Genomic DNA, 18833 nt, shown 5'->3' on the forward strand with positions numbered 1-18833 from the left:
AAATTCATCCTTGGGTTCCCCAAGGATGATACCACTTTTAAAGAGAAGGAATGAGGCAGAGGACTTTCCAGGACACTACAGAACAAGAATCCCAAACTTGATATTAACCAAATATCCCAGATAATGCCTCAGCTAACATGCCTAAGAACAGTGAGGCTCTCAATACCCCCGATAAAAAAGTAATAAAAATCCATAAACCTTTGGAGGCAAATCTTTATCTCGCATCTTTCTTTCATATATTTGTTACCTTGAGATCTTGCTCAAAAACACCAGTGACCCACGAGAACATGATCTGATCTCTCAGACTCCAGACTCCTGGTGACGAGAAGTCAGGAAAACCATCATTTCTCGCCTCTCCACTCCCAGCACAGCCGCCCTGCCCCTCAGGGTTTCTGACACCCTCAGGATGTGGGTGTTCACACTGTGTGTCTCAGACAGTAATAAACAGCTGTGTCCTCAGACCTCAGATTACTCAGCTCCATGTAGGCGGTGCTGGTGGACGTGTCTGCGGCCAACGTGACTCTGCCCTGGAGCTTCTGTGCATACTTTGTCCACCATCTTTGCTGTCAATCCGTCCATCCACTCAAGCCCGTGTTGAGGGGCTGGTCACACCCAGTGCATGTTGTAGTCGCTGAAGGTGTATCCAGAAGCCGTGCGGGACACCTTCACTGATGCCCCAGGCTTCCTCAGCTCAGCCCCGACTGCACCAGCTGCACCTGGGTGTGCACACCCAGGGACCGGAGACAGAAGGGCATGAACCCCCCTGACTGGACCCTGTCCCTTCCTCCACCCCAGACTGGGATGACCCTGACCTGGAGCCAAGGCCCCAGGAGGAGGACTCTCCAGCTCCTGTCCCTGGTGAGGGCTGTGCTCCCAGGACTGCTGCGCAGAGCTGGTGTTGTTGTGGGTGATGTTCTCAGGGCTCAGAATATCCCAATTTAACCTAGGACACCTCAGGTCATCTGCATGTTCTAGAGGCTGAAAACTTCACACTCACTACACGGGCAATATTAGGAAGGAGTAGTCTTATGACCCATGACCACGCTCAGTGGGAATTTGTGTGTCCGTGTCCTCATCCTTGTTTGAGGACGTGTGTCCCTGCCATGTCCCTGACCGCTGTGCACTCAGAGCTCTTGAAGTGAGGGACCAGCCCCACAGGACACAGTCCTCACCGTGAACCAGCCTTTAATGTCACAGAGACATCTTCACTTCTTAATCAGTGTGTTCCCCAAACTCTGCCACCACTGGGTATTCACACACACACACACACACACACCTGTCACACAGGCATGCACAAACACACACATATGCAAACAGAAGCACACAAGCACACACACACACACTCACATGCACACACATACACACTCACACACACACTCACAGGCACACACATACACACTCACACATATACACACACATGCACACACATACACACTCACACACAAACATGCACACAACACACTCAGACACTCACATACACACTCACACACACGCATGCACACACACACTCACATGCACACACTTACACACTCACACACTCACATGCACACAACACAGACACTCACATACACACTTACATACACTCACACACTCATACACTCACTCACAGACATATACACATGTACTTTTCATGGCCTCATTGACTTGTGTATTCTCAACAGGACCCAATATTAAACTTCACCAGTCCTTGTCCTGCTAGGTATTGTTTTCTGTGAAAAGAGAAGACTCCCTCTGTGAGTCTCCCCAGCCCCCTCCCCACATGCTCCTGGGCAGCAGCCCTGCAGTGGGATCCTGGGCACCCCCTGCCTGGGCTCACAGGGCATCCTAGCAGTGTTTCTAGTCTGGTATGAAATGGCTGTGTTCTACCTTCAGAGTATTCTTCTAGAGACAGCATGTGCTTTTAAGTTGTCTCTAGAAATAGCTTCAATAAACATACACTCTCTTGAGAGAGACCCAAGGAAGAAATTTATGAGAACACCTGGACGTCGCCTCCCTGGGGCTGCAGCTGCACTGATGCAGTTGACACTCACAGTGAGTCCAGAGGCTCTCGAGGACTTGGGGTCCCTTTGCCTCCTGGAGCCCCCCGTGGGCTAACATTGTGTCACAGGATAGCTGCACGCAGAAGCATGGGGCTCGATGCCCACTCCACTTACCGTTCCACCCCTGGATTCCCCTGTTCTTGCAGCACCTGGACCCTGCAGGGGCCCCACAAGAAGGTGCCAGACTAGCCCCCTTGTCAGAAACCAGTGCAGTCGCCCTCTGACAACTCACAGCACAAACGCCTGAGGGTCTCTAGTGCCCACCCCTGCGTGAGAGGAGACACCTGAAGTCGGAAGAGGATGAGGCAGCACCCTTGTCAGCTGACTCAGCAGATGCTGCCCTGAGGGAATGCTCACCTGGGGGACGGGGGGCATTGAGCATGCTCAGGCACCTCAGTCGTGTCTGACCCTTTGAGGCCCCACGGACTGTAGCCCAGCAGACTCCTCTGTCCATGGGATTCTGCAGGCAGGAACACTGGAGTGGGTTGCCACACAGCACCCTGCAGAGAAGCTAGGTCAGCCATGTGCGTGTCCCCTGGCAGGACATCTCTTCACCAGGACGGCCTCGGGGTGCATCCATCCTCAGACTCCATCCTGCTTCTCCCCGTCCCTCCTGACCACCTGCCTGAGGACCTCAGGACCTGGCGTCAGTGGGGAGACAGACCCGCTGCTGAGTCAGATACAGCTCCTCCGGCAGGGCCCTGTGACCAACCCGCTTCTGCCCGCTGTTCTGAGTCTCTGATGGAACCTTCATACACATTCCTGAGCACCTCAGATACACAACAGCAGGAGAGGGATTCTGGCCAATTGATCAGGCAGGAGAGAGACCGGATCTGAGGCCAGCAGTGAGGTGCTCCGAGCCACGTCTCCAGCCGTGGTTACCAGAAACAGAAGTCCATATACTTAACAGTAAGATTTTTCCAGGATTCACATACAAATGTGAGACCTGGATCAAAAAGAAGGCTGATCTTTAGATTTGTGATACTGGAGAAGACTCATGAGAATCCCTTGGACCAAAAGGAGGTCAATCCAGTCAATTTTAAAGGAAGTGAAGTGAAGTCATTAAGTCGTGTCTGACTCTTTGCGACCCCATGGACTGTAGCCTACCAGAGTCTTCAGTCCATGGGATTTTCCAGGCAAGAATACTGGAGAGGGTTGCCATTTCCTTCTGCAGGGGATCTTCCTGACCCAGGGATCAAACCCGGGTCTCCTGCATTTTAGGCAGACGCTTTACTGTCTGAGCTACCAGGGAAGTCCACCTCTAATCTTAAAGGAAATCAAGCATAAATATTCATTGAAAGGACTGATGCTGAAGCTGAAGCTGAAGCTGAAGCTCCAACATTTTGGCCACCTGACATGAAGAACTGACTCACTGGAAAACACCCTGATGCTGGGAAAGGTTGAAAGCAAAAGAAATGGGCAGCAGAAGTGAGATGGTTAGACAGCACCACTGACTCAATGGAGTTGAATTTGAGCAAATTCTGGAGGACAGTGGAGGGCAAAGGAGACCGGTATGCTGCAGTTCATGGGGTTGCAAAGAGTCCAACATGACTTAGTGACTGAACAACAATAACAATGCAAGGCATGGATTTCTGAAGGTTATATAGAGAGCTTCACACAAAACCATCATCCTCAACTCAGTCATCATTGTAGGTTCCAGGCACACAACTGCTCTAAGGATTTAGATCTCCCCATCCTGTGTTGAAGTGGAGAGAGAAATCAGGTGACAGCCCTGCTGAAGACAAGAGACTCTCTGGATTTGGGTGTGAGATTGATTGTGTGTCATAGGTGTGAGCTCTATGACCTTGCTTTCCCTCTTTGGTTCACTGTTGGCTACACTGATGAGAAGTGTTGGGTCAGAACGACCACTGGCCATTTGCAACAAAACATCGAGGGCAGGGAAGCTCATCCAGGACAGTTCTAAGATGTTCTCTCTCTTCTCTGCTCAGGGACGTGCACAGAGGCTTAGCTCCACTACAGAGAACCTTGGGCTGGTGTTTAGATCCCACAGCTGCTTGCCTGCTTTACTAGTCTGTTTCTACAGATACACAGCAAGCGTGTGAAGCAGGTTGGTCTACTTGCGTGTTACAGATGTGAAGCTAAACGAGCCTGAACTTGTCGCTGAGGTGCTGCAGAGCACACATCAGGGACGGTGAGCTCTCCTGTCAAGGCGTGGGCTTCTTACGCTGGACCCGGCCGCATCAAAGGGGATCCTGGGCAGAGGTGGACTTGCCCAGTGAGGCTGCAGGGCTCTTCCTAGAAGGAGAACACTTGCTATTTCCCTGCATTTTAAGGAGCCCTGGTGAAGAAAGTGTATAGATCTGTTTTCAGCAGTTTCTGAAAATTCATGTTATCATCCACCTGACTATAATCTTTCCTCACCCACCTATCTATGTGTCTGTTGGTAATAGCTCTGGTGATGGTTATTGGACATAAAGGAAACTGCACAGTAGAACAGGATGCGGGTATGATCTAAGCCTGTAGGGATCCTATTGGACCTGGAAGCAAGGAGCACATATAGAAACACCTCTATCTACACGCCCTCTAACTGGAATCACTGAGGATCCAGTGGTGCTGCCTGGCTCATTTATGCTTCTCATGCAGGAGGCAACCAGGCAAGCCAAGGGCCGCTATCCTGGGAGGGACGGCTGGTCTACCAGTAGAGTAGGGCTGAGATTTCACAATGAGAATGGAAGAATATGTTCAAATCTTGGTAAGGCCAATATTAACTTTTTCAAACTGTTCAGTTTAGACTAGATGTAAGCAGGGGAAAATGTGTATGACTAACTGTAAGTGGGCCTCTAGTTTTTACACTTGAGACACTTTTTCTTCCTATTTTCAGAACACCTTCTTATTCAGAGATTGAAAGTACAAGCTCAGAATCATGTGTCCAGAGAGGTTCCCCAGGGAAAACTGTTACATGGAGAGGAAGGCCCAACCCTGACAGGAAATGAACCGCTTAACCTCCATCTGCACCTGACCTGTTGCTAAAAGGCAAATCGTGGGTTCTGTATCCTCCAAGGAGTGTTTATGTCCTCCTGAATCCTGAATCACACAGTTGTGAGAACTGTGCGCCCCCTGGTGGGACCTGGGCTGCCTTGTAGCCCTCCTGTCTCCCTGCAGGAGCTTCTTGTCTGGGCTCACACAGACTTCCCGTCACTGCGTCTCTTGCACAGTAATACATGGCCGTGTCCTCGGTGGTCACAGCGCTCAGCTGCAGGGAGGACTGGCTCTTGGATGTGTCTCTGGAGATGGAGGTGCGGCTCTTGAGACTTGGGCTGTAGCTTGTGCTTCCACTGTAGCTAACGTAACCCATCCACTGCAGCCCCTTCCCTGAGCGTTGGCGGATCCAGCCCCAGGAGGAGTGAGCACTGGTGATGGAGTAACCAGAGAGAGCACACGTGAGGGAGAGGGTCTGCGAGGCTTCAGCAGTTCTGGGCCCGCCTCCTGCAGCTGCACCTGGGCCAGGACCCCTGGGGACACGGAGAGTCAGCCCCTGTCAGTCACCTGCAGCCACAGCCGTCCCCACAGACCCCTGTCTGACACCTGAGACCCTCCCCTTGTAGGGCTGTGAGCAGGCAGAGGAGAAGACCCCCAGCCTCATCTTCTTCTAGCGCACATCCCTGCCTTCCCTGCGACCTCAGCCTGTGTGAGGAGAGAGCTGTGGGCTCCCTCAGACCAGGGGTGGATTTTCCTCTAGAGAAGGTATGAGTATTTGCATGTGGGCGAGCTCAGTCCTTATAAGTAGGGACAGACTGAGGTCCCGGTCCTCTCGTCCTTCTTGCTTTCTCTTCCTATAATCTCTCCTATGCTGTGGTCTTCATCACTCGCAAGGGGATGGTCCACATAAATAAATACTTAGTCCATACGGATGTTAATTGACGGTTGAATAAAAAAGTCCATGGTGTACCAGGAAGTATGACATGACTTTGAGGATGAACAACAACAATAATGTAAGATGAAGTGGCAAGTCTCACTTAAAGAATAATTCTAAAAATCTTATGTAGATACCCCTTCTTTCAATGGTCTCCATGACTGTACTTGAACATACACAGTAAGAATTCAGCGGAACAAACATCTATTCACTGTCATGGATGCTAAGTGTACATTCCAGCTGCAGTGTGGCCTTCACTGTGGACAAGGGAGAACTTCAAGTTTGACCTTGCATATAGCGATAATACCTAGACAAAACATCAAATATAGGATCCATGAAATAATGTGCTATATTCAACATCACCGAAATTATAAACTTTTTTATTACAAAGGCACTGCTGAGTGAGTAAAAAGACTAGAAACAACCTGAGAATATATGTATATATATGTGTGTGTGTATATATATATATAGTTGGAGTATAGTTGCTTTACATTGTAGTATTCTTTTCTGTCATGCAGAAAAGCGACTCAGGCTTCTTGTTACGCTGGCGGCCCTGGGTCATCTGGAGAAGGGCACCAGCACGGAAACAGCACAGCACCATGTTCATGGCAGAAGTGCTGCTCAGATGGCTGTGAGGGGAGCTGTCTCAGGGAAGGAGTGGGGAGTCCTGTGCAACAGTACAGGTGTGGTTTGAACAGTTGGTTGTCATGACAACCTCAAATGAGGGCACTGGCCACATGGCATTGCAGGACACTCACGACATTCCTGATCCTTGTGGAGATCCACCCCAGGTATTTCACTCCACCGTCATGGCAAGATCATCAGATAAACCCACACACGTGTTCCTATGTATGGAAGAAGAGATGAACCTGGACTCCAGATTCCAGCCTGAGCATCCTCTTGTCTCATGTGCGCCTGGTCACTTTCAGCTGTGTATACACATCCCGTGAGTTGCCCCAACTCTAGCCCAAGGCACAGCAGGACGGTATTAGCACCTGGTGTCACGTTTCCAGGGGACCTCATGGGATGAATGCCCTAGAGCTGCAAGCACAGAGATAGACTTTAAAACACAGATAGAAGAGCAAAGGAAGAGAATGCTGAACAGTATTTAAAAATAATCCACTATAGCACTGCAAACAAGTACACGTCTTGAGAAAGAAGAATATATATATATATACATATATAACACATATGTTATATATATAACATACATATATAACATATAACATATATACACACATATATATATATATATATATATATATGTTCAGGACGACCAGAGGGGGAGTTATGTGCCAATAAATTGAAGAAGGGAGAAAATAAGGAAGGAAGGAAGGGAGGGGGAGAGGGAGGGAAGGAGGGAGGGAGGCTGGCAGGGACAGTGTGCTGTGAGGACTTTGCACTAATTGAGATGTTTGTTGCATATAAGCTGGACCAGGCAGCTGGTTTGAGTTGACTATGGAGCAGAGATTACGAAGTAACTTTGGGGAGGACACAGTGTGAGTTTCCCAGAGAAATCAAGTTCCTATCAGGGCCCCTGGAGTGGGTCTCCACCCTGCCCCTTCAGGGATGGGCTCTTTCCACAGTTTTCTCTCTCTGTTCTTCTCCTGAGGTCACAGCAGAGGGTACTTCCTCCGGTGCTGGATCTGAATAGTCCTTGGGTGTCTTTGCAGGGTGGCGGGGTCTCTTCTGCAGCTGTGTGCTGGGGCAGGGATCCTGTCACTCTCAGGACATGCTTTGCATCACTGTGTCCCTTGCACAGTAATACATGACCATGTCTGAGGCCTTCAGGCTGCTCCACTGCGGGCAGGCAGTGCTGGTGGGCTGTGTGCAGAGATGCTGGCCTGGCCTTGGAAGGACGGGCTGCAGCAAGTGTCTGAGTCACCTGGATTGATGGCCCTCATCCACTCCTAGCCTTTCCCGGGGGTCTGGGGTACCCAGCTGACCCAATAGCTGGCAAAGCTCTATCCAGAAATACTACAGGAGATCTTCAGGGTCTCCTCAGGTCTCTTCACCTCTGCCCAAGGTTGCTACAGCTGCAGCTGGGTGCTGACACCTCTGTGGGAGATGCAGGGCTCTGGTCAGTGGCTCATGCCTCCTATCCACTCTCTTCTGTGACCCCAAACCTGGCCCCTGACTGATGTGGGAGGACAGTCAGGAGGAGGTGAAGACAGTGGGAGAGCCCACCCTGGACGAGGACAGGAAGGTCAGCACTCAAGGACCCAGCTGGGCAGTGAGGGAGACTGCTATGGAGGGGGCCCTGGGTTTTTCAGGATAGTTTCTCCACATAAGTTTGCATATTTGCTACCCTACCCTCCAGGGAGACTCCCAAGGATTCATAACCGGAACCCCTGGGGCAGGGAGAGGTCCTTGTCTGAATCTCCCTGGAGCGTCAGGATGACCTTCAATAGCGCAAGCCCACAGCTGGTGGGAGCCTCCAGGGCCCTAGGCTGCACAGAAGCGCTGGAGTGAGAAGTGTCCTCGCTGGTGTGCACTGTGGTCCCTCTCCTGGGTCTCTCGCCATGTGGTCCTCACACTGGCATCACCTGGGAGCCTCGTTCACATGCAGAATCTCAGGCCCCCCCAGCTGCCCTGAGACTGCATCTCTGGGGGGTGGGGTACTGATAGCTTATGGTGAATGGTGTTAGATTCATGATCTGTGAAGGAGAGAAGCTCATTTCAGGACCAAAGACACAGCTTCAGTCACTCAGAGCTTCATGTGGCAGAAGTTTTACTCAAGTGGAGAGGGGTAGGGAAAGCTTCTGACATAGACATCAGAAGGGGGCAGAGAGGGCCCCAGTCTCTAGACTTATCAAGGCCTTATGTAATTTTCAATTGTTTACTAACAATAGAAAGGTCTTGCCAGACCCACTCCCTCAACATGCATCTTAAGGTAACGGGATCAGTAAGAAGGTTTTTGTAAAAAAGGAGAAACATGTCGTTGAGCAAGACACACTGCTGTTATTTAATCATTACTACAGAATTCAGTTCACTTCAGTCACTCAGTCGTGTCTGACTCTTTGCGACCCCATGGACTGAAGCACACCAGGCTTCCCTGTGCATGACCAACTCCCAGAGCTTACTTAAACTCATACACATTGAGTTGGTAATGCCATGCAACCATCTCTTCCTCTGTCAACCCCTTCTCTTCCTGCCTCCAATCTTTCCCAACATTAGGGTCTTTTCAAAGGAATCAGTTCTTCACATCAGGTGGACAAAGGTTTGGAGTTTCAGCTTCAACATCAGTCCTTCTGATGAATAGTCAGGACTGATTTCCTTTAGGATGGACTGGTTGATTCTTCCTAAAGTCAAAGGCACTCTCAAGAGTTTTCTCCAATAACACAGTCCAGAATCATCAGTTCTACAGTGCTCAGCTTTCTTTATATGCCAGCTCTCACATCCATACATGACTACTGGAAAAACCATAGCTTTGACTAGACGGAAATTTGTTGGCAAATAATGTCTCTGCTTTTTAGTCTGCTGTCTAGGTTGGTCATAACGTTCCTTCCAAGGAGCAAGTGTCTTTAAATTTCATGGCTGCAGTCCCAATTGCAGTGATTTAGGAGCCCCCCAAAATAAAGTCTCTCACCGTTTCCATTGTTTCCCCATCTATTTGCCATGAAGTGATGGGACTGGATGCCATGATCGTATGTTGAGTTTTAAGTCAACATTTTCCCTCTCCTCTTTCACTTTCACTTTCATCAAGAGGCTCTTTAGATCTTCTTCACTTTCTGTCATAAGGGTGGTGTCATCTGCATATCTGAGTTATGGATATTTCTCCTGGCAATATTGATTCCAGGTTGTGCTTCATCCAGCCCAGCATTTCCCATGATGTACTCTGCATATAAGGTAAATAAGCAGGGTGTTAATAGCCTCCTTTCCCAATGTGGAATCTGTCTGCTTTTCCATGTCCAGTTCTAACTGTTGCTTCTGACCTGCATACACATTTCTCAGGAGGCAGCTCAGGTGGTCTGGTATTCCCATCTGTTGGAGAATTTCCAGAGTGCCTTGTGATCCACACAGTGAGAGTCTTTTTAATGTAGTCAATGAAGCAGAAGTAGATGTTTTGCTGGAACTCTCTTGCTTTTTCAATGATCCAATGAATGTTGGCAATTTGATTTCTGGTTCCTCTACCTTTTCTAAATTCAGCTTGACCATCTGTAAGTTCATGGTTCATGTACTGTTGAAGCCTGGTTGGGAGAATTTTGAGCATTACTTTGCTAGCATGTGAGATGAGTGCAATTGTGGAGAAGTTTGAGCATTCTTTTGCATCGTCTTTCTTTGGGATTGGAATGAAAACTGAGCTTTTGCAGTCCTGTGGCCGCTGCTGAGTTTTCCAGATTTGCTGGCCTATTGCGTGTAGCACTTCCACAGCATCTTATTATAGGTTTTGAAATAGCTCAACTGGAATTCCATCACCCCCACTAGCTTTGTTCATAGTGATGCTTCCTAAGGCTGACCTGACTTTGCAGTCTAGGATGTCTGGCTCTAAGTGAGTGATCACACCATCGTTGCTTTCTGGGTCATGAAGATCTTTTTTGTATAGATCTTCTGTGTATCGTTGCTACCTCTTCTTAATATCTTCTGCTTCTCTTAGGTCTATAGCATTTCTGTCCTTTATTGTGTCCACCTTTGCATGAAATAGTCCCTGGTATTGCTTATTTTCTTGAAGAGATATCTAGTCTTTCCCATTCTTTTTTCCCCTCTATTTCTTTGCATTGATCACCAAAGAAGGCTTTCTTATGTCTCCTTGCTATTCTTTGGAACTCTGCATTCAAATGGGTATAGCTTTATGTTTTTCCTTTGCCTTTAGTGGCTCTTCTTCTCTCAGCTATTTGTAAGGTCTCCTCAGACAACCATTTTGCCTTTTTGCACTTCTTTTTCTTGGGGATGGTCTTGATCAGTGCCTCCTGTACAATATCATGAACCTCCATCCATAGTTTCAGGCACTCAGTCTATCAGATCTGATCCCTTGAATCTGTTTGTCACTTCCAGTATAATCCTAAGAGATTTGATTTGATTTAGATCATACCTGAATGGTCTAGTGGTTTTCCCTACTTCCTTCAATTTAAGTCTGAATTTAGCAATAAGGAGTTCATGATCTGAGCCACAGTCAGCTCCTGGTCTTGTTTTTGCTGCCTGTATAGAGATTCTCCATCTTTGGCTGCAAAGAATATAATCAGTCTGATTTCAGTATTGACCATCTGGCAATGTCAATATGCAGAGTCTTCTGTTGTGTTGTTGGAAGAGTGTGTTTGCTATTGAGAGGGAAACAGGCAGGAAGGCCAGGGGTTTCCAAGCGGAGGAAAGAGGCTGCAAGTGCCAGACATTGTTCTCTCTCTTAAGCGGCAGGAGGAAACAAACTAGAGATATTTTTTTCCTTCTTTACACAAATTAAAAAAAGCTTTCTCTTAAAATACTGTGTTCCAAAAAATAAATAAATAAACAAAGAAAAATAAAATACTGTGTTCCCATGACACCTGGTTTCACCTGAAGCTAACTGTTCTCAAGCCTTGAGTAAACCAATGCATTTTTTCTTATTGAAATATTTGTCTTAAGCTATGTTAATGTACCGCAGACACTGTCTTCAAGTAGGTTCTGCCAAATGGCTCAGAACCTACTTTCAAACCGGTAGGTTATACTCAGTATTGTTCCCCTAACCTATGTAAACAAAACTATTTGCATGGTAATCTACCCTTCTACAAGATTCAAGTCAGTCGTTTTATGGCCTGGGATGATTTATCTGGTGCCATTCTGAGTTTTCAGACATTCATTTCTTTTCATTAACAGCCTGCTAGTGACTATATAACATCCAGCTGAAGACTAGCGGGGGCGGGGATGGGACTCTTTCTGCCCCTTCTGATGCCTATGTCAGAAGCTTTCTCTATCTCCTTTATACTTTAATAAAACTTTATCATACAAAAGCTCTAAGTGATCCAGCCTCGTCTCTGGCCCTGGATTGAATTTGTCTCCTCTGGAGGCCAAGAATCCCAGCGTCTTATCACTCAGATAAAACCTTTCACTGTGCCCAGTGTGTTCTCTTGGCAAAACTCTGTTAACCTTTGCCCTGCTTCATTTTGTACTCCAAGGCCAAATTTGCCTGTTATTCCAGATAACTCTTGCCTGCCTACTTTGGACTTCCAGTCCCCTGTGATGAAAAAGACATCATTATTTGGGTGTTAATTCTAGGAGGTTTTGTTGATCTTCATAGAACCATTCAACCTCAGCTTGTTCAGCAGTACTAACCAGGGCATAGACTTGAATTACTCTGATATTGAATGGCTTGCCTTGGAAAGGAGCAGAGGTCATTCTGTCGTTTTTGAGACTTCACCAAAGTGCTGCATTTCGGACTCTTTTGTTGACAATGATGGCTACTGCATTTCTTCTAAGGGATTCTTGCCCACAGTGGTAGATATATTGGTCATCTGAATTAAATTCACCCATTCCAGTCCATTTTAGTTTGCTGCTTCCTAAAATGTTGATGCTCACTCTTGCCATCTCCTGTTTGACCACTTCCAATTTGCCTTGATTCACGGACCTGGCATTCCAGGTTCCTGGGCAATATTGCTCTTTAGAGCATTGAACTATATTTCCATCACCAGCCCCATCCTCAGCTAGGTGTTGTTTATGCTTTGGCTCCCTCTCTTCATTGTTTTTGGAGTTATTTCTCCACTCAGCTCCAGCAGCATATTGGGCATTTACCAACCTGGGGAGTTCGTCTTTCAGTGTCCTATCATTTTGTCTTTTCATATTATTCAGAGCCTAAGGAAAAACATACCCTTGAGCAAGATGGGTTGTTTGTTGTGTAATCATTAGTTCTGGGCATAAAGAAAGTTAGCCTTAGAAGAAATAGTTTGTTGCCATAACAACTAAGAGCTTACTAAAAAACATTTTATGTGACTGAGAGGAAGGGATACAGGAAAAAACATTGTCTCTTGCTCCTTCTCTGAAAGCCCTGGTCGCCTTATCGACCTACCTAAGAATTAGCTCTCAGGACCCAGGCATCTGCATTGGAATATGCTCTGCACGTGGGTCTTCTTGCACCAAATTTGGCGAAACTCTGCACTTGATTTTGGGATGAAAGTTGTCCTTGAACCTCCCTTCCTGGTGGGGATAAAAGAAAAGAAACCTCATTTTGGATGTGTCATGGGATTGAATGTGTTTCCCCAAACCTCATGTGCTGAAGTTCACCCCTGCTGCTCAGAACATGGCTGCATTTAGAGATGGAGTCTCAGTGGTGATATAATTAAGTTAAAGTGAGGAGATTAGGGTGGCCCTAATTCAGTATACCTGGTGTCTTCCCTGTGAGAGAGTCAATTCCTAGGCAGATTGATAAGAAGTCCAGGGTCCCCAAGGAGGAGAAAGAGGTCTGGGGCTCTCAAAGTGGAAATAATGGTCTGGAATTCTCAAGGAGAAAAGGACAAACTCCCCCCAACCCCTTTACATTCCTTAGTCTTAGTCAGTTACACAACTCAGCCTAAACTCAGTACTAGGGATTATACAGCAACAATGTATCTGGTGGAGGATGGTTTCTCCTTCCTGAAAACCGTCTGACTCATCCTGAAATCTTAGAATGTATTACGGGAGTGGGTCTCGTAGGATCTCTCTATTGTTAAATTCTAATCTTGTTATCCTAAAATGTAAATTGTGGGAGTGGATCTGGTATAATTTTCACAATCTTGAGACATTTTTGATTCAGTGTAATAACTAATCAAAAGATATATAACTCCTTTGCTAACACTAGGAATGGGGTACTCTTTCTGCCCTCTAGTGATGTGTATGTCAGGAACTTTCACTATCTCCTTCATACTTTAATAAAACTTTATTACACAAGAGCTCTGGGAGATCAAGCCTTGTCTCGGGCCCTGGATTGAATTCCTCTCCTCCAGAGGCCAAGAATCCCAGCGTCTTTTCATGGTTCTGCAACAACCTTTCATCTTGGGGGCTCGTCCGGGATCCTTCAGGACAAAGTGAGGATGCTTGGAGCTCTAGTTCTTTGTTCTCCTAGCGAACACATTTCCTGCTGTGCTTTACTAGCTCTATGGTGTGCTTGTGTGAATGAATGACACGCCTTTTCAGAAGTAAGTGAGGAGCCCTGCTCTGCGGTTCCGTGGTGACCTCATAGGGCTTAAGGCAGAAACCTGTCAGGGGTTTATACCGACCTGCCAATGCCAAGTGACACCCAATGTCTCCTTCAGGGACTGAGCAGAAATGGACAAAGCGTCTGGCCCGAACTCTCCTTTCTCGGTCAAACTTTCTGGTCTCTTTGACCGTTTCATAACTTCTTGGGAATTAGAACTACTAACCTAATCTGTCGTACATAGACTTTCAAGGGACTTGTGATCTATGCTGTTACTGTGTACTGTTACTTAGGTCCCAAACTTGGATTGGTAGTCAGGAAGCGCCTAGTCTCGCTGGGAGTTGAAAGTTCGGAAGCTAGATGGAGCGCTAGCTCCAAGAGGATCTCTGAGGTTGAAGGTTACTCTGATGGGAAGTGCAATGGTCTTCTTCCTTTGGTAATGCTAGCTCTTAGTGGACCAGAGGAGGGAGGGAGCAGGGAGGGACGCCTCTGGTAGAAAGATGGCACTGGTCACTTTTATTCTCTTTTACGGATGGGACGTAACAATTCCAGCCTCACTCCTTTGAACTGTATCTGGAAAAACTGGGATAGATTTGATTCCCAGAGCTTAAAGAAGACACACTTGGTCTTCCTATGTGACAGTGCATGGCCACGGTATCCATTGGATGATGGTGAACGGTGGCCGGTTGGAGGGTCTCTTAAGTACTATATTGTTTTACAATTAGACTGGTTCTGTAGGAAACAAGGGAAATGGGTAGAAGTAGCATATGTGTTGCCCTTTCTCTCTGTGAAATATGCCAGACTTATGTCCTAAGGGTATAGATTTGGGTGTGAAACCTTCAGCTACCTCCTGTCCTCATACTTTGCCCCCATACCCGGTGCTCCCAACTGAGCAACCTGAAAGTCAGAGAACCCCCCAAGGAGGGCTGCCTTGGTCTCAGTAGAAACCAAACTGAGATTCAAACTGCCCAAGAAGAGGTCCAAACAACACGGCCTCAGACTATTCTGGTTTCAATAGAAACTCAGACCATCGAAGTAAGAGATGCAGTGGAGGACAGGTGACAAAGAGATAAAGAAAAGGAGGTTTCTCCAGTCTGTCCCTGGACTCATATGTGCAGAACAGCCAGAGAGGCTGAGGAACAGTCTCAGAAGCTGTTGCCTCTTCATGAAGCACCCACCGGGAGAAATAATCAATCTATGAGACTTAATAAGACCTTTTCTTATCAAGAAATACAAAGAATCAAGGAGGATCTGGGAGACTGTTTAGAGGACCCGGGAAAATATATTAGAGCTTTTAAAGGTGTTACTCTGCTTTATGACCTTACTTGGAAGGATGTGATGTATATCTTGGGACAAATGCTGACTCCCGATTCAAAAAGTCGAGTTTTGGGGAAAGCGGTTGCTTATGGAGACCAATGGCTTGGTAATGAATCAGTAGGGAAGAGGGAGGATGAGGTAACCGCGCCCCCACCCACCCCCGCCAGACACTGGGAATCAGGCCGTGCCAACTATAGAACCAGACTGGGACCATAACACGGCCAGAGGAAGATGGGATCAGAGTCAGTCTGTCAGATGTATTGTTGAAGGACTCAGGCAAGTGCTTGCTAAGAGTTTAAACTATGGCAAATTAGCAAACATAGAAGAGGAGGAGAAGGAAGCTCCTGGTAAATTCCTAGGTATACTGAGAGAAGCCCTTCACAGGTTCACTGAGATTGATCCTGAAGGTGAAGAGGGAAGAGTGATCTTAAAAGACAGATTTCTGACTCAGTCGGCTCCAGATCTGCCAAAAGCTATTAAAACAGGGGTATGGATGAAATAAGTCTTTAGATATTCTGTTGCAGCTGGCTCAGACAGTCTCTTATGGTAGGGAACATGAGGGAAAGAAAGAAAGGCAGAAAAAGACCAAGGAACAGGTGGAAGCCCTCGCAATGGCTGTCAGAACCGTTCTGAAACAGCCTGAGAAAATTGCCCAGAGGGGCCCGGGTGAAAGGGATGGGTTTGCTATTACTGTGGAAAGGAGGGCCGCCTCAAGCGGGATTGCCCTCAGGCATCTAGGCCACCCCGGCTCCATGTCTGGTCTGCACGGGACCACACTGGAGGAGAGACTGCACCCAGAGGAGTAGGTCTCAGCAGTAGGACTCTCAAGACAATCAGGACTGAAGGTGCACGGGGGTCCCCACACAAGCTCCCAACCTAATTACACCTGAGGAACCCCTGAGGGTTTTAATAACTGTGGGGGTCCAGTCCATCGATTTCCTTTTAGACACCGGGGCAACTTACTCTGTGCTTACTGAAGACCCTGGCCCACTTTCTTCCTAATCCGCATCTGTAATGGAACTGTCTGGACGATCCATAAGGTATTGTTTCAGTTTTTCTGTAAGTTGTGACTGGGACTCTGAGCTATTTTTCACACGAGTTTCTGGTCCTGCCAGAGTCTCCCTCATCCCTTTAGGGGAGGGATATACTAAGCAAGTTCTATGCCTCTGTTTTCATGAATATGGAGCCCTCCCTTTCTTTCCCTTATTTGAACAAAATGTAAATCCTAGAGTGTGGGCTGATGGAAAATCTGTGGGGCAAGCATAATGCTATTCGTGTAGTTGTCAAGGTCAAAGACCAACACTTATTTCCACATAAGAAGCAGCATCCACTGTAACCTGAGTTTAAAGAAGGGTTAAAACCCGTCATCGATAATTTAAAGGACAGGGACTATTAATTCCCCATAACAGTCCATGCAACACTCCTATTTTGGGTATAAAGAAATCAAATGGTAAATGGAGACTAGTTCAAGATTTATAAATAGTAAATGAGGCCGCAGTTCCTTTGCACCCCGTGGTCACTAATCCTTATACTCTATTGTCTGAAATTCCTGAACGATCCAAATATTTCTCAGTAATTGATTTAAAAGATGCCTTCTATTCAGTACCTTTGGCGTAGGAAAGTTGATGTTTTCCTTTGAGGACCCTATGCAGCCAGCTTCTCAGTTAAACTGGACAGTTTTGCCCCAAGGATTTCATGACAGTCCTCACTTATTTGGACAAAGTTTGTCACAGGACCTACAAAACTTTAATAGCTCAGAAGCAGTGGTGTTACAAGATGTAGATGATATTTTGCTCAGTGCTGAGACAGAGAAAGCTTGTTCACGCATCTCAGAAGACTTCTTAAACTTTCTGGCAAGCTGCGGTTACAAGGCATCAAGAGAAAAGGCTCAGCTGTGTCAACAATCTGTTAGATATCTGGGTCTAATCATATTGGAAGGGACTCGGGCCATAGGTCCCGAGAGGATTAAACCTATACTAAATCATCCCCTACCTATGACAATTGAGAGGATTTTGGGGACTCACAGGCTACTATCACTTTTGGATTCCGGGTTATGGGGAACTTGCCCAGTCTTTATATAAACTTAGAGCTGAAACTCAGCAGACATAAACCGACAGACTGGTTTGTCTCCAGACACTCAAAAGGCTTTTAAGGTTCTTCAGACTGCTCTCCTGCAAGCTCCCGCTCTGAGCTTGCCCACAGGGTCAGAATTTTATTTGTTTGTCACTAAAAGAAAAGGTATGGCCTTGGGAGTTTTGACCCAACCCCGAGGGTCTCACCAGCAACCTATTGCTGAGCTAAGCAGAGAATTAGATGCAATTTCACGTGGGTGGCCCCACTGCCTAAGAGTAATTGGGGCAGTGACTTTATTAACCTGAAGCTTTAAAAATAATCAGTGGATGAAATCTTACTGTACTGACTTCTCATGATGTGAGTGGAATCTTACATCCTAAGGTTAATATTTGGATGACAGACAGAAGGCTTCTTAAATATCAGTCATTGTTTTTAGAAGGACCAGTAACTAAGCTTAAAGTTTTTGGGAATTTAAATCCTGCCACTTTGCTTCCTGAGAAAGAAAATGAAACACCTGATCACGGTTGTTCCCAATCCCTAACTTTAAACTATGCAGCTCGGGAAGATCTGAGGGATGCCCCATTAGACAATCCTGACATGGAGATATTTACTGATGGCAGTTCTCTTGTTCGGGATGGAAAGCGTAAAGCAGGTTACGCCGTGGTGACTGCTGAACAGGTTTCAGAAGCAAACTCTCTCCCCCAGGGAACCAGTGCCCAGTTAGCGGAGCTTGTGGCTCTGATCCGAGCTGTAGAGTTAAGCAAAGGGCAGCGAGTAAATATCTACACTGATTCTAGGTATGCGTGTTTGACTTTACATGCTCATGCTGCAATATGGAAAGAAATAGAGTTTAAAACAGCAGCAGGAGAACCAATGAAGCATTTCAGAGAGATCAGGAGACTTTTAGCTGCTATATATTGTCCTAAAGAAGTACCTATTATGCATTGCAAAGGGCACAGCAGGGATGGGAGTAAAGTAGCCCAGGGTAATCAGTTGACTGATTGCCAAACCAGAAAAGTGGCACTTTATGAAGCCCCTTCACTGCAGACACCTTTGATCTGCACAGGTCCTGTGGAACAGGAAAAATCATCATATACTGAGAAAGAATGAGAAAGCTATGAGAAAAGAGGAGCAAAGATTACTGATAAAGGATGGTTACAGTCTGAGGATAGACGATTAATAATTCCTGAGAATGCTCAATGGAAAATCCTTAAGGGTTGACACCAGAGTTTTCATTGAGGTGCAGGGAGTACTTACCAGATGGCTTCTCATTTGTTTGACGGTAGAAATGTAATGAAAACTTTAAAGAGTATTAAAAAAAGATGCGAGGTCTATCAGAAAAATAACCCAAAGACTGAAATGCTAGCAAAATCTGCTTTACGACAAAGTGAAAGTATCCTGGAGAGGACTGGGAACTTGATTTTACTCATATGCCAAAAGCTAACGGATG

This window comes from Cervus elaphus, chromosome 13, assembly GCF_910594005.1.
Source record: "Cervus elaphus chromosome 13, mCerEla1.1, whole genome shotgun sequence".
In the NCBI taxonomy this organism is placed as follows: Eukaryota; Metazoa; Chordata; class Mammalia; order Artiodactyla; family Cervidae; genus Cervus; species Cervus elaphus.